General features: G+C 44.7%; 1 long non-coding RNA gene and 1 pseudogene across 1 annotated transcript; both read left to right on the forward strand.

Moving 5' to 3' along the window:
* The first annotated feature begins 247 nt into the window (after positions 1-247).
* On the forward strand, positions 248-13752 carry LOC122153523. Its single transcript, XR_006165436.1, has 3 exons — positions 248-400; positions 10647-10651; positions 13743-13752. It is a non-coding gene; the product is annotated as an uncharacterized LOC122153523 (long non-coding RNA).
* LOC122153522 lies at positions 11032-11969 on the forward strand (annotated as a pseudogene).
* Positions 13753-16590: the final 2838 nt, after the last annotated feature.

The following is a 16590-nucleotide window of genomic DNA, read 5'->3' on the forward strand; positions in this document are numbered from 1 at the left end:
AGGAAGCACTAGATTGACTTCCTCCTTCTTGCCCTTCCAGGTGACCTCAAGGGCAGGATTACCACGGGGCAGTTTTCTGCTCAGAGACCCAGCCTGGATTGTCCAAACCCTGTAGGATCAGTGCATGACCCTGATCCCCCCCAAAAAAAATTCCTACCAGCTTTTCCCCCTTTTTCTTTTTGGACAATCCAGACTCCTTTTAACGTTTGAATCATAGCATTCATAAAGCATTTCCACACAGACCCCAATACCATCATGACAATCATAATGACAATCAGCATTACCAGTCCATACATCAACAAAGCTTTCAGACAGCCAGTAATTTCCAATTTTGTAGATTTATAACCATCTGTCAGTCCATTTTCAAATTCCCAAGTTTGTAACCATTCTGTCAGTCCATGTTCCAATCTTATGCAGTCTTATGTAGCAGAAAACCACCCTTACAGTTTTAAAAGTGTCAGCAATTGTAACAACAGAGTATGCAATACAGAATTTAATACAGGTTTCAGCATGCTATGTTCTAAACATTGCACTGAACCAAACATACAATTGAATCTGATACTACATGAACAAGTTCTTGATACCAGTGTTGATGTTGAAACACCCAGATGACAGTTCAGAGTTCTAAAGTTCGTAAGGACTCTCCAGACCCCCCGAGGAGAATCTTGTGGTGTTGTGTTCCCGGGTGTCCCCCATCCGTTGTCACTACCGGGCAGGCCAACGCCCAGCAGCATGCCAGTCCCCTTCTAACAAGGCACCCCGAATCCCCCCACTCCATCGGGGCTGAGCTAAAAGCGGAGCTGGTTCTGGTGAGGGTGACGGGAGTGGGTGTGGGGGGGCTGCCGGCAGCGCTTCCTCTTCTTGTCATTGTAAATGCAGAGTTCTGTTCTGTAGCTCAACTTCTGTAATTTTCTGTCAAGCTCTCGGACTCTGTCCCTGTCCCTTACCGGTGTGTGACCCTGGTGCTTTAATTCGGACACAGCCGCCGTTTTTCTCTCCGACTCAGACGCTGACGCGCCGTCAGGGGCGGAACCATCCGAAGGGGGGGGGGGGGGCAGAGGTTCGGGCGGCAGCCGCTCCCCCCTGTCCCCCCGCGCCGCCTGATTTCTCTGCCGCTTCTTGCGCGGTGGAGCAAACAGGAACACTTGGTGCCGTGCCCTTAATAGAGCGGAGCTGCTGATTAACCCCGAAGAAGGTGGCTGATCGGGACGGGCGGTTGGTTTCGGCAGGGACCGGCGGGGATGGTACAGCGCCGACAGCCGCCATGGCAGCAGCAGCTACTTTCTGTTCTGCTGGCATCTCCCTCAGGGCTTTTACGGGCGTTCGCCAGACCAGCCCTTGCTGTCGTGCTTCACTGCCTTTATTGCCTCCAGTGATGGTCTCGTCCCACAATAAATCACCTACTGCGCGCCTACGGTATTCAGTCGAAGCAGGAGTTTGGGGGATAAGAAGCGTGCTGATTTTGTGTTAGCATTTGCAACTTAAATCATAAACTACTGTTTATTCTCTTAACTCTTCAGAGTTAATGCATCATTGTTAGTACAACAGGCAGCACGTGCCTGCGCAGCGTTTGAGGTTTTACTTGAAAATTACAGCTTTGGTTGCTTCGTGCACAGTGTAGCTCTTGCTCCTTGAATTTCACCAGCAGCCATGCAGGTTCCCCCAGGTTTCTTGGTATTTTGCTCTTCTTCAACCTTCAGTTTCAGAAATCAAGAAAATGGTTTTTTTGTTTGAATAGTGTTTGGTTGCTGTAATGACAGCAACAGGCTTCAGAGATGAACCTCAGCAATTCAGTAGTCCCAAGCTTTCCACTTTGTGCCTTTAGTAGAGAAATAATTTGAACAGTGATGAAAACTAAAGGGTGTTTGAGCATTGCAGAGTTTTTCTTTGTATGGGTGAACAGATTTTGGTTTTCTCAGATTAGTTACTGTCCATGGAGGCAAGGAAGGAGAAGCCAAGCGGCAGCGATGTATTTTCTTCTATTTAAGACACGCATAGTGATTAGAAGGGTAGCCTAAAGAGGGAAAAAATGCACCAAGTTCTCCAGGAGGCCCTTTCAAAGCCGCAGCTATGACTCAAGTGTGAGACGTGGCTGGGTTTTATTGCTTTGAACACAGTAATCCTGCTCATCCCCTTCCCCAGCCCAGGTGTCAAGGGGTAAAGAGCAGCAAAAAGAGTTATTTCTGTTTGCTCCTGTAGTTCTCCTTTGGCTTTTAAGACACAGCTGCTCTTCAGGCAGTGAGAGCAGTGGTATTTCAGGCGAGGAGAGCATTGGCTGTCAGTCTTTGGCTTTTGCAAGGATAAAACCCGTGGTTTTGGTGGAAAGTGCACTCGCAGCAAGGGAAGCCTGAGCCTCCTTGGGCTGAAGATGAAGCTTCACCCTTGCAGGTTCCTCAGGGCCTGTGGAGGTTGTTGGTGGCCATGTCCTGGGGCCAAGTGCCATCTGGTGATTCCTGCAGCTATTGCCTTTCGATAAAGGCTGTGAGAAAAAGTGCAGGGTTTGGGGGGGTTTCGCCCACTTTGGAAATCCCTTTGGTTTTTTGTTTGTTTGTTTGTTTTTTTTAAAAAAAAAGGAACTGCAAGAACGAGGCAGGAGGTTTGTTTTTCTAGTGTGAAACCCTCAGGCCTCTCCCCCTGTAGTAAGTAACTTCCCAACTCACATTGTATACAATCTAGGTGATGCCACGTGCTGTTTTATTTGGGTAGGGAAGAAAAAGCTCCTCCAAGTCTGTGTTTTTAGGGCCGTGCCTGGAGGAGGAGGCACCCCGAGGCCTCGTGGACTGACGTGGAGGCAGGGGTGGGTGATGGCTGGGGGGACATAAGGGAGCTCTACACACCCATCTCCAACTTTTCCCTTCTTCTCGTTGCTGAACAGAGACATGACGAAGAGGCGGTAATTGACCGGGGAGGAGTGAGCAGTGTTGTCAGGACTCACTATGAGATGGAGGAGTTGGAAGGTGAGTCTCTGCTGAGATGCTCAGAGAGGGGCCACCAGCCCCAGCGCCTCTTCCCACTGCACAAAGACCCTACAACGTCCTTGCTCAGTGTCCCCTCACATGCAGGAAAACGTGCTGTGCTTCTTAATGAAGCAGCACAGTTATTAGCACATTGTTTACTATTACAGTTTCTCAAATGGAGGAGAAAAGCCCCTGCAGAGGCCACGGTGTGAGTTTTAGCCACAGGGCTGGATAATCTGTGGTTTGTTTTCCCACAGCAGCTGCTCCTGGGCTTGGAGAGGTCAGGAGACTGATTTGACAGCTGCAGGCATGGGCTGTGATTTATCATGGGACTGATTTGATCTTCTCACCTTCTGCCATACAAAGATTTTATAAATAAATACCTTCTGTCACTGCTCAATGAGCAAGTCTGAGTGTTGTCGAGCCAAATCTGGAATTTGGGAAGAGGTTCGATAATTCAGGGCACTTTCCGATGACCAGGAGTCATCACTTGTTATTTCTCTGTTGTTGCAAAGTTCGAGTAAAACAGGCTTGGAAAAAAAAGGAGAGGTCTGTGATGATCCAGTGAAAACAAAATTAAGAGAAATTGGTGTTTCCTTCTGGGACGGCTGCACTGATTTAGCCGTGGCCTCTGCATGAACCATACCTGCCGCGGCGAAGACGGGGAAGCAAGACACATCAATATGATGAGTAAATAAGCTTCAGTTTATTCCGTGATATGTTCTCCTTTTATAATGTCCTAATGTCTCGTACATGCAATCATGCGCCTTGTCAAGCAAGCTCATTGGCTTATCACTACTGTTCACGCGACAAACACAAGCATAACATACATTCTGATTGGATAACAATGTTTTGCATACTTTGCAATACTTCAGCATTTTTGCGGTAAGCACATCCCTGTTCAGCATCCTGTTTTTCATAACTTTAACCAACTTCCCTGCTTCAAGGACAGTGTGTCCTTCATATCTTCTGATAAACATTTCTTACTGTTAATACTCTGGCCCCAGCAAATGTGAAAGATGTTTCTTCACAGGTGAACCCAGGTTTCCCAAAGCAGAGTCTCAGGCATCAAATCTCATTAAAAAATAATTTGGTAGAGTGGTACAGCAGCAGGATCAGCTTGAGCTGGGTGCCTCCAGAGAGGGACCTGAACAAAGAAATCCCTGGGAAATGATACCCTCACAGACTATTCACCACCCCTCATGCACTCTCACCACTCTCTTCTCACATCTTCCACGAGCCTTCTGGTCCAACAATGATTCTGGTCTGAGATCTTCTGACTCCTTATTGTATTCCTTCACTGGATCCAGACAGGCTGTTGTCTAGATGCAGATGCTGTTGATGGTTGTACACTTTTATCTTTTCTGGTTTGTGCTCTCTGGAGGCCTTGCTTTGCTCTGATAGACAGAAGTTCAGTAGAATTTAAGCAAGGTGAAAGTTTACAGTTTACGGCCTAAGACTTCAGCAAATCTAACTATTCCTGCTAAGTAAGTGAAGCTAAGCAAACAGCATACTAAATCACACAACATTACAAGTCTAAGCAATTCATTCAATTTAAAATTTATTTAAGCTAGATGACTATTTTCTCTTAACAGTCCTCCCTTTGTTTTATTAAGCATTCCTGGTAATATGCTAAACAATCTTTGCAGAGTCTTTTCTGTTTGACTAGTGCCCATAGTTTTATAGACAGTATTGTTACAAGTAACAGACATATCAGACAACAAACAATGAGAGTCCTTTCTATAGGTTTTTCAGAAACTGGGAAACCAGGGCCTCCATATCCCACGTAGGTTTTTTTCTTTTCATATTTATCACCTCTCATCCAATCCAGAGTATCTGTCCTTTTTGATTTTATACTTAGCTATGCTGTAGCAGTCACCAGAATTGACAGTATCAGGAGAAGTGTAACACTCCACCTCATCCTTTGCTGATTTTCAGGAATCTGTCATCAGCTGGCTGGCTATTCACCACTCATTTGACATGAGAATGGTGTACCTAATTTTCTTTTCCTAAAACTTTAACATCAAAATAAGAACACAATAAGACAGTATGGGCCTTCTCATTTAGGCTCCAATTTTGATTTTGGGGAAAATATTTTATGACTTAATCTCCAGGTTGTAAATCAATACCTGTATTCAGATAGTGTGTCTTGATATCATTGAGCATATTTCTTTTGTTTTCAAACTCTTTCTTCATATCTAAAATGTAGATTCTGCAGATCTATGTCAACTGTTCCTCTCCATCTAAGAGGCTGGTCCTGGTGGGTCAAAGGTCCCAAGTACAGCTAAGTGCCTGCCAAACACAGTTTCTGATGGTGACATCCCCAGAGATTGGTGAGGGGTATTTCCAATATCCCACAGCACTATTCTTAAAAACGTAGGCCCTTTTAAACCTATTCAAATATAAGTTTGAGCAACTGTATTCTTGAGAGTCCTATTCATTCTCCGCCTGCTCTGAGAACTGTCGTTTATTCTTAAACTTGTATAGATATTGTTTAGTATTCCCGATGAGGAAAGGAACCCTCATTCTTCCCATAACATACTCATTGCATGACACACTCCAAAGGCATATTTAGATTCCATATAAATAATTACTGGCTGATCACATCCCATCAGGCTGTTCTTGTTACTGCAGTTAATTCAGCCTCTTGGGCACTCACCAAGGGTTGTAGAGGTTCTTCTTTGAGTACCTCTGTGTTTCTCACTGTAGAATTACCTGTGTGTCATTTTCCATTTACATAGTATGATGATCCATCAGTGAACAGGTTTAGGTCTGAGTTCTCAAGACGTTGATCCTGTAGATCTTCCTCCAGGTTGCTGGAGAGATCCAGGATGAATGTTTTTTAGTTTTTTTTTTTTTTTTTTCCATTATAGTTGCTGTTGATGTTGTTTTAACACAGCAGCTATTCCAGCAGCTACAGGATCCATTGAGTTGTGTAATACGTGATGTGTGGATCTAGCTTTTGATTAAGGACTCTGCTGGCTATTCCGTTGTTCTCACGTACAAGTAGTTCTAGGATATCAGAATAATCAGCAATCTCAACGCCGTAGTAGAAGCTGAAGCTCATTCTATATCTTGGAAAGCCTTTTCTGTCTCTGAACCCTTCAGTATAGGTTCTACTTCCTTGACCTTAGTAGTTTCTGTCAATGGCTTACTTAACTCTCCTGGTCCCAACATATTATACATCAGCCTGGACCTGTTCTGGGTCAACTAATCTTTGTTCTTTTAAAATGAATCCTAAATATTGTTACTTCCTGCTGACTCAGCTGAAACTTAGGAAGAGATGTATTGTGATTTTTTTCTATTAAACAGCACATAGACAAAAAGTATTTTTCAAATAATCTCCACATGCTTTACTAGCAAGTAACCACTTGTTTTCATATTGTAGAGGTACTGATTTGCCTGGTAGTTTTTACGTCTCGGATCAAATTGTAGGAGACTCTTCGAACCCTTCTGGGAGACACATCAAGGTAACTTGTTGTCTTTTTCATGTAAATGCAAACAAAAGTTGACTGTTCTCATCTGAAGGGATACTACAGAAAATGGCAATTATATATATATTAAAAAAAAAAAAAATCTCTTGCCCAGTATGTTATTTGTAAAAGTATAGTAGCAGAATTGGGCACTACCAGGTGAGGGATTACTATGTGCTGGTTAATTATCCCAAATCTTGTATGAAAAGGCAAGTATAGTTTTTGTTGTTGTTGTTGTTGTTGTTACAGGGAGTTTAATATGCTGACACATATGCTTTCAGAATTCCTTGGGTTGGATACTGATCTATTTGCTTTTGAACGCTCTTCTCAGCTTCTTGATGAATAGGGTACTGTTGCACAGCCAGAAGGGGGATTTCCTCTTTTTGTTTTTATGCTCAGGGTTTGAGCTGAAACCAGTAATCCTATATCCATGCTATCTCTACTCCATGGCTGTGGTAGGATTTCTTGAGGATCAGGGACATGCACTGATCCTACAGGGTTTGGACAATCCAGGCTGGGTCTCAGAGCAGAAAACTGCCACGTGGTAATCTTGTCCTTGAGGTCACCTTGAAAGGCTAGAATGAGGAAGTCAACTAGTGCTTTTCCTGTTGAATGCCCGGATACACTAACTGCACAGTAGATTTAGTTTGTATACACGTACTAACGATGCAGACCTATCACATCACTTCCGGGTGCGTGATAAGTGCCTTTAGCCAATAGATTGTAAAGCACAGAGCGCGTGACCGTCTGGCTCTGTATATCTTGGCGCTATTCGGACAAATAAATGGAGAACGACTTTCATCGCATCGGTGTGAGGTCGTTCCTCGGGTCTTGTCTCCGTACGGGTCCCCCTACACATGGCTTTGTTGGTATGGACTTCAATATTTACAGATTTTTAGCTCATTACTTGGGCTTTCAGTGACCACAGTCATTCCCATAACTATTCCTCCAGGTGACAAGTGTAATTCTACATCCAGATCCTCTAAGAGATCTCTCCCTAACAGGCATGCTGAGGAGTCCTCCGCTAGGACATATGACCTCCATATACTCTTGTCTCCTATGACTACTTATAAGGGTTTGATCAATTCTGCTATATTTGTCCTGTGACTCCATGTATTAAAACTCTCTCTGTGGTCGTAGAGGGTCTTGGGGTGAAATTTAAAAGAGGCAATGTAGCTCCTGTATCCACCAAGAATTCAGTATCATGACATTCAACTTTACCTATAATATATCCCTGCTTGTCTAATTGGGTTATCCACATATTAAAAATTTCCAATCCTTAACCCCTGTGAAGATCCTCATGGTCCGCTCCCTCTAGTCATTGTGATTGCGAGTCTTCCTGGGGCAATTCTTCCCAGAGAAAATTTCCCTCTCTTGTCCTTCCCCATGACAGGGAGTAGGCATTCCCACTATATCCGTCCTAGCTCCCGGCAACCATAACACTCCCTTTCAGCATGCCTTCCTATTCTCCTTTCCTTTTTTTTCTTGGTTTTAATCCATGCCCTGTATTCCAGTCTTCTCCTCCCCATCACATATCTTTCCTAAATTCCTTCCTAAAGCCCCCTCCAGAAAACTGACTCTTGTTCTTTTGATTTTTTTCCTTCCTTTAATCTGCCTTTCCTTGTGCTCATCAATACAAACACTTCAACATTCAACATTTTTTGCAAATTCTCTCCCTGCCACCTGGGCATATGCTCTTCAACATATTTCTTTATATCAGGGGCCGCCTGATCCACAAAGACACTGATGTTGAGAGCGTGTCATTAAAATTCTCAGGTGTCATTCCTCTATATTTTAACAGTGCTCATTGGAGTTATCCCCCAAATCACTACGATGATCATCTGTCTGACAAACAGCTTAATGCCCTGCATTATTATCATCCCATTTTGGATCATTTGCTGGCTAGGGCTTCCTGTTTCCTTCCACCTGTTGCTCAATTTTAGCATCCTTATTAATTATTTTACCTCTCTCATCAGGTTGGAATAATTCCCTCAGAAACACCTCTGTACTTCCCAATTGGGTTTGTGCCCAGTACATATGTTAGAAAATAGTGAGCCCATTTCTCAGCATCCTCTCCAGTCTCGGCATTTTACTTCTTACTTCCCCATAGAGCCAAGTCACTTGAATTCCAAGGTCGGTTAGTAAATACACGTAATACAGGTGGGGGAGCTTTACCTGCTGCCCCCAGTTCCATTGTAGTAGGACTAAGTAAGACAGTAGAAACCATAGGATAAAGTCTGGCAGTCAGCACAGCAGAATCAGAAGACAAAGAAAGAGCATCAGGCAGATAAAATGTGGTGGCCATGGTTGGCGCATTATCTGCAGCTTTGTCCAGGGCAGTAGCCTCCTCTACTGCAAGTGTTACCTTTGGCGATACCTTGTTCATCCTATATCTCTTTCATTCTGTACCTCCGACTTTGGTGTTTTCTCCCAAGCCAAATCATCCCAAACATACCAGTAATCCCTTTGTCCTGGGAACATATCCTCTAGGAGATGTCCCAGAAAGATGTCTGTGCTGGTCAAAGGTCCCTTGCAGTGGCCACCATTCTGCCAGGTTTCCAAGTCTAGATATAAATGGACAGCCCTCTTGGCATAAAGTAGCTGCACACCTTTTTGACAGACTTGCTGTAACAAAAATTCCTTTCCAGTGTTGTAGTATGATGGCCAAGGGCATGTCCTTCTGTGTACTGGGTATATTTGCCATCACTTTCCTTATTTATCAATACATGGTTTATGCTAATCAGGCCACGCACTCACTCTTTTTAATTTTCTCTGTTTGATGCTGATCAGGCCCCATATCACAAAAAGCTGCATCAAGGAACTTCCTTCAGTATTTCCACAAAGTCTGCTCAGGAAGTTTTAACCCTTACCCTTTGCTGTCAACTGCTACAAAGATCTCAGGTGAACTCACCCGATGCTGGCAGCTGGATGTTTGGAGATGAGAGGATCTGAAGGTGGGCCTAGGGTCCCATCTGGGTGCATTACTGATAAAGATGTTTCTGCACAATAGATTTCTTAACCTAGTAGAGTCTCAAGCATGAAATCTTATAAAAAATAATTTATTCAGATGGCATAAAAAAAAAAAAAAAAAAAAAAACAGAACAAAAGCTTGACTGTCACCTTTGTCACCAATTCACTATGCTCATACTGCTGCTGTGGGTGACTGAGCTTGAGCTTTTGCTCAAATACAGCCAGTGCTTTAATCTCAGAAAGTTCTTGAGGGAACCTGGTGCAGAGATTCCTCTATGCCAGACTAGAGGCAAAGAACAATCCAGGCATTTGAGCTGTAAGATCAGCCTGAGTCCCGGGTTAAAATGTCAATGCAAACAGGGAGCACTGCCCTATACTGAACTTTCCATTTTACTCCTTGTGCAAGTGCTAGGCATTCTGCCTGGGACAGAATCTGAGGGGAGAACACAGTCTGTGAAGAAGCTTTGTTTCACTGCTTCAAACCCACCATCTGTTCCCCTCCTCTCCTCCACATTCATTTTGAATCATTCACTTTCTGGAGTCACCTACTCTGCTCATTTCTATGTCCCAACCAAAAGTAAAGATGAAGGGAAAAATGTCAGTCTTTATTTGCGTGTATTTTTTCTTGTGCTTCCTTCTGCTAGATGAGCATTTTCATTTTAAAAAACCAGTAACTTAATAAACCAGAGATTTGAGACTGGAATAGTGAGTTTCATCTAATTACCTCCGGGTGCCTGTGAGAACTTGTTTTCCCAAGGCTCCCTCTGTAGTCAGTGGAGACAAGAGGAAACACTAGAGGCTGGGTCCTCCCAACCTATAACTGACATGAGAAAGAAAGGTTACAAATCTCTTCCAGATACTCTTCTCTTGCTCTGCGTTTAAGTCAGGACATCTGATAGTAACATCAATGAGCACTGCTTGGAAACAAGGGCATTTCAGTGCAGGCGGATGTCAGACAAGACTGTGTGACAGACTGTGTGAACCATAATAAATTTCAGTCATTGCTGAGAGCACTAAAGAAGACAAGTGATACCTGTCCCTACTCCAACCCCCTCCCCCTTTGCTGAGGAAACAGAGAGCAAGAAGCTGTGGAAGAAAGCATGGAATTACAAAGAGATTACTTGATATTACTTATTTTGGAATCAAGAGATTCTCAGGGATTCCTAGTCCAAAAAGGCAAGTGTTGAAAAGTAGAAAGCATAGCTTTCAGCATACGGATTTGATGTGGTTTGATTTGATGGTCTAGCAGTCGTGCAATAGAAGAAATGAGTCTGGCACGTAGGTGTGAGAGAGGTGTGCAACAGGTCTGAGTGAATTTGGTATTTCCCATGAATAGGGTGAATCAGCTAACAGCCTCTTGAAACCTTCTGTTCTGGAGAAAGGATCCTTTGTGAGTGTTTGAAAAAGGCAGAAGGAAGCCAACAGATTCTCTGAGGACTAAATGAAATGTAAAACATACAAATCAGGGTGTGAGAAATGCTCGAAGGACTCTCTTGCCTGTATTATAGAGGAAGACTGCTAGAAAGGAAAGAAGCAGAAAAGGAAGGATAGAACTTTTCACCCAGACTGTGACACTACCACACATGTTTGTTGCTGTGCTCCAGTCTCAGCAGGATGAACTGAAATTCCACATGCGACCAGAAAATGAAACTGCGGTTACCGAGTTCACCCTAGAGGGTTTCTCGGGGCTTGATCGACGACTACAGCTATTTCTCTCTGGCCCTTCTGCTCATCTACCTGACAACAGTGATGGGGAACGTAACCATCATTTCCTCGTGTGTGGGATCACCGCCTGCAAACCCCCATGTACTTTTTCATCAGCAATCTGTCCTTCCTGGAAATCTGGTTTACATCCTCCACAAGCATCAAATTGTTTCTGATCCTGGGTTCTGGTAGGAGAACCATCTCTCTAAGCAGCTGCTTTGCCCAATCCTATTCTATTTTTGCCCTGGGCTTTACAGAATTTGTTCTACTTGTGTTATGTCCTTTGACCGCTATTGCTATCTGCCAGCCTTTGCATTATGCTGCCATCATGAAGCCTCAGCTCTGCATCCAGCTGGTTGTTGCTGCTTGGGTCATAGGCATCACGCTCCTGAGTTACCGTCTGGTCTTCCTCTACCAGCTGAATTTCTGTGGCTCAAATAAGATCTACCATTTTTTTTGTGACAGTTCTCCCTTATTCAGACTGTCGTGCTCTGACACCAGCCTGCTTTGGAAAATAGACTCTGGTTTAGCATCATTTGTCATACTGACCTCCTATGCTTAACTCTGGCATTTTACACGGGCATTCTCCTCTGTATTCTACACCTTCCAGCATCATTGGGAGGAAAAAGCTTTTACTACGTGTTCTTCCCATCTCACCTCCTTGGCTATTGTATATGGGAGCTGCATTGCTCTCTATGTGCATCATTTGGAAGATGTTTCCTTGGAGACAAACAGAATTGTAGCTTTGCTGAACACTGTCCTGTACCCATTCTTAAATCCCTTCATCTATAGCCTGAGAAACAAGACTGTGATAGCAGCCCTGAGTGAAGCCTTTGGCTGTGCAACACTGCAGATTTTCCCCTAATCATGATGCATTTCTGGACAGCAATTCCAATATCTGCTATCATATGTTAAGTAATACCAGTGCAGATGTATGTCACCTCCAAAGACAGATGCCTCAGGAGATTTCTGTTTTTTTGGGTTGTGTGAGGTTAAGTGATAAGAAGCTCGTCTGCACACCAAGGAAGCACTAACCATGGCAGGAGGAGTAACTCAGTGAATATCCTGCCCCAGCTGCTCCCAGACCCATCACAGCACAGCCAGCAGCTCATCAGGAACCCATCTCCACAAACAAGCAGAGCACAGAGGCACAGTGGCAGGTGGGAACCCAATTTACAAGCTCCTGAGCAATGAACATCTTGTCCCAGCTCCTTACAGAGCTGCTGTCCTGGTTTGGGCTGAAATAGAGTTAATATTCCTTTTCAGGGACTAGATGAGTGCTTGTTTGGATTTAGCTTGGGTTTGGTAGGAGAAGAATGCTGATAGCACACTGATGTTTTCAGCTGCTACCGAGACTTCAAGGACTCTCCGACTCTCCATGTCCTGCGTCGTGCACAAGGGTACAGGGAGCAGGGAGGGAGCACGGACAGAGCACCGACCCTAATTGGCCAATTAAATATTCATATCATGGAACGTCATGCTCACTATATAGAGGAGGGGTGGTCGGGAAGGAGCTCTCTCGCTTCTGGATTGCGATTGTGGGATCTTGGTATCTCGGGGTTGCTAGCCGGCAACGGGTTGGATATTGGTTGGCGGTGGTGAGCAATTACATTGTGCATTGCCTGTTATTACTATATTTCTTTTTTTTCTATCATCATCATTGTTCTCATTTTATTGCCATTATTAAACTGCTCCTGTTTCAGCCTGTGATCTCCCTTCACCCTCTAATTCCCTCCCCATTCCCAGGGGGGAGGGGTAGGGAGGTTGACCAGCTGCGGAGGTTGGTTGCAGACCAGGCTCAGACCAGGACAGCTGCCCTGGGAGAGCCATCAGCCTTGTTGTCCAGGTGTGAAACCCATCAAGATGAGCCACTGAGAGCAGCTCTCTGGCTCACCATTTGGACTAAGGGGATTGTTGCCTAGGGGTGGAGGACACATTATAGGATGCAGAGCACGAGCATTTTTGGACTGCACAAGACTATTATTAGCTCTTAGTGTGAGGACCCTGACCAGTGTGTTCCATTCTACTTCTCATTAAACTTATTTTCAACACCCTTCCTGTGTGAGGGAATCTCTCTTCTGAGTGAATGTGTGAACATGGGGTGTGAGTGCAGCAACTGGAGGTCAGATAGCCCTCATTAGTGCCACCAACTGAGCAGCTGGAGTGAGTGAACTTAAAAGTCTGTGGTTGTGTGTGACTGGGGTGGTCTATACCATCATCTGGAATGGGGGTGCTGCTTTGAGGGCTTGTATGTCCAGCTGCAACTGGAAAGGCTGGTATCCAGGGGCAGCTATTGACGACACACAGTGTCTGAGCCCAGCTGCTGGAGGTATCCACCCTCTACATCTATATATACAATGAAGAATAGAATAGAATAGAATAGAATAGATAGAATGAATAGAATAGAATAGAATAGAAGAATAGAATAGAAGAGAATAGAATAGAATAGAATAGAATAGAATAGAATAGAATAGAATAGAATAGGAATAGTTCAGTTGGAAGGGACCTACAATGATCATCTAGTCCAAATATTAGACCACTTCAAGTCTGGCAAAAAGATGAATCATTTTATTAAGGGCATTGTCCAAATGCCTCTTAACACTAATGAGCTTGGGATGTCGACCACCTTTCTAGGAAGCCTGTTCCAGTGTTGGACCACCCTCTTGGTAAAGAATGCTTCCTAATGTCAAGTTGATATCTCTCCTGTTGCAGTTTTGAACCATTCCCGCATGTCCTATCACCGGATACCATTGCCAAATGCTCTCCTCCCCAGGAAGACATAGACAGCAATGAGGCCACTCTTCAGCCTCCTTTTCTCCAAAATAGTCAAGCCTGGAGTCCTCAGAGGACATGCCTTCAAGCCCTTTCACCAGCTTTGTTGCAGTCCTCTGGACACATTCAAGTACCTTCACGCACTTCTTACATTGTGGGGCCCAGCCCTGCACACGGTACTCACAGGGAGGCTGCACCAATGCTGAGTACAGCCGGATAATCACCTCTCCTGCCCGGCTGGTTATGCCATGTTTGATGCAGCCCAGGATGCAGTCAGCTGTCTGGGCTGCCAGGGCACACTGCTGACTCCTGTCGAGCTGCTGCCCACCAGCACCCCCACATCCCTTTCTGCAGGGTACTCTCCAGCCACTCCTCTCCCCCGTCCATACTTGTGTCCAGCATGATTTCATCCCAGGTATAGAAACCAGTATTTGTCCTTGTTGAACATGGTGATTCCTCTGGGTCATGGATACAGGTGTTAAACTGAACAGGATCCAGCACAGAGTTCCTTGTGCTGCCCTAAATGTGTCCCAGTAGGTACCCTTGGTAAGTCCATGCTGACTGAGTTAGGACACACTCTTTTAGGTGCCCAGAAAAGTCACCCAGGAGGACACTAACCGATGGCACACTCCTCACCAAAGTGAGCTTGTACGTCCTGGGGTTCCCTGGGTTGCACTTTTGGCCTCTTTCAAAGATGGGTACAACATTGCCTTGTCCTCATTCACAGCAGACCACGACCAATCCCATGACCTTTCAGTAGGTTTATTCCAAAGAAATAGTGATTTTCCCCTCTAACTTCATTACCACTATGCTGCCTGTTATGCGGTGCATATAATTTCTCAATTCTTTCATACATTTTCCCCCCGTCCTGATACAATGACCATTTCTAAAGTCATCTTTTCAGATGATGGCTTCCCAGACAACGGCCCTTTCTGTTATTCTCCAGTTTTTCTCTCCCTGTTAACCTTTGTTCATTCAGACACCTCTCAGCTATGCTGCTGCTTTGAGCTTCAGGAATTAGAAGCCTGCCAGTCTTTCAGTATTCCAATTCTCTCTTTTAGCCAACTCTTTCATTATGTTTATATCTACCTTTTTCTATCAATCTATCTAAACCATTTCCCACAAGATTATCCCTTGACAAAAGGCAACCCCATTAGAGAAATCTTGTGCTCAGCGTACGGCTGGGGGGTGTGTTTTGTTGTTTACAAAACTTGATGATGATTCAATTTTCTTTGTCTGCAAAGAGGAAAATTCCCTCTGCGCCTGTGTGCAGCCAGTTCTCTAAGGAAAACAGGTGAGAGGTGGTCCAATGGAGTTGGAAAATTCAGCTTCCAGAGTTCAGTGGAGAAATCTTATAGAAGGAAAAATGATGTAAACCCCAGTTTGACAATGACAGAAATGGTGAGTAGGGGAAATGAGGAACAAGGTTGTCCGTCCATATAGTGTCAGACCTCAGGGGACTGGTTTTCCTACCTGTCCAGACCTCCTGAGGAGAGCTGCTTCATCAATATCAATTGCAGAATGCTTCCATCACCTCTTCTCTAAACAGAAATTGATGAAATAGAACATTTATTTATTTTTATTAGGTGCAGTTTGAAACCTTCCTCTTTAACTGCGCTATGAAACTATTCCAATTAGCTGTACAAGTCTTGAAGGCTTGAATAAAATGGAAGGAGGATAAATAGCTCGTTAGGGCTTTCTGTATTTTAATGAGCCCCAGGGTGTATTTGGCCCTGAGTCCATGAACCTCAGATATTGAGAGGAGCCTTGGCAAAGTACTCAAGAAGTCAATGTCAGAACCAAAACCCAAAGTACCTTGAAGCATTGATTGGCCCCACTGAGGGCCATTACTGACAAAGCCTCCCCATGGCCTCCTTACGGCAGATAGTTGGAGGTTCTGATTGCAGGTAGGCAAAGGCACTGTGCAGGTGGCTGTAATGCTGAGAAAACCCTGGATTTGTTTCCTGAAGCAGAAAGGCCAAACCCTGACCACAGAGGTCCTGGGAAGGCCGATCCTGACCATCACACATGGCTCAGAGCCCTTCCTGGGAGCATTGGGGTGTGAGAGTGAGCAATGTCAAGTATAGGAAAACTGTACAACACCTCCCGGCTTCTCCAAGCAATGGTGAAGAACAAATGAAGTCCAGAGCATCAGAATAAAGTTTTTCTTGGGAGGACTTGGCAGCAGACGCAACAGCTGTAGCCAAGTGGAGAAAGACCTAGGTCCTGTTGGGATGTTTGTCCTTGCCAGAGCCACAGGCCACCTCTACTGCAGGCTGTCCTACACTGTACCATGCCTGCACCTGGTAACACCCCGGGCCCTTCTCCTTGGGTTCACTCCTATGCCGGTCAGGTCCTAGCATGCCCTCATCTATGGGGTTATTCTGCCTCCAATGAAGGGCTGGCTCCTGGTCCTTGTAAAACTAGGTGAATTGTCCATTTGCCAAATCTCAGAGTTTTTCAGGGTTCCAGAGGGATGAAACTCCATTGGGCCGGCTGTTAATGTGTATGTGTAGATGCATCACCCTGACATGGGGTACCTCTGAGATGATAACAGCATCAGGAATTGCAGGATATAACAGATAATAAAAGGAGTCACTTGTTCAATGCTATTGTTCACCAAAGTACACATTCCCATAGTGACAAGCTCAGACAAACCAAATGAAAGTACAAAGGAAGCCAGACTAGGACCTGGGAGGTCAGGGCAAATAGAT

This window comes from Tyto alba, unplaced genomic scaffold (assembly GCF_018691265.1).
Source record: "Tyto alba isolate M040663 unplaced genomic scaffold, T.alba_DEE_v4.0 Super-Scaffold_20, whole genome shotgun sequence".
NCBI lineage: Eukaryota > Metazoa > Chordata > Aves > Strigiformes > Tytonidae > Tyto > Tyto alba.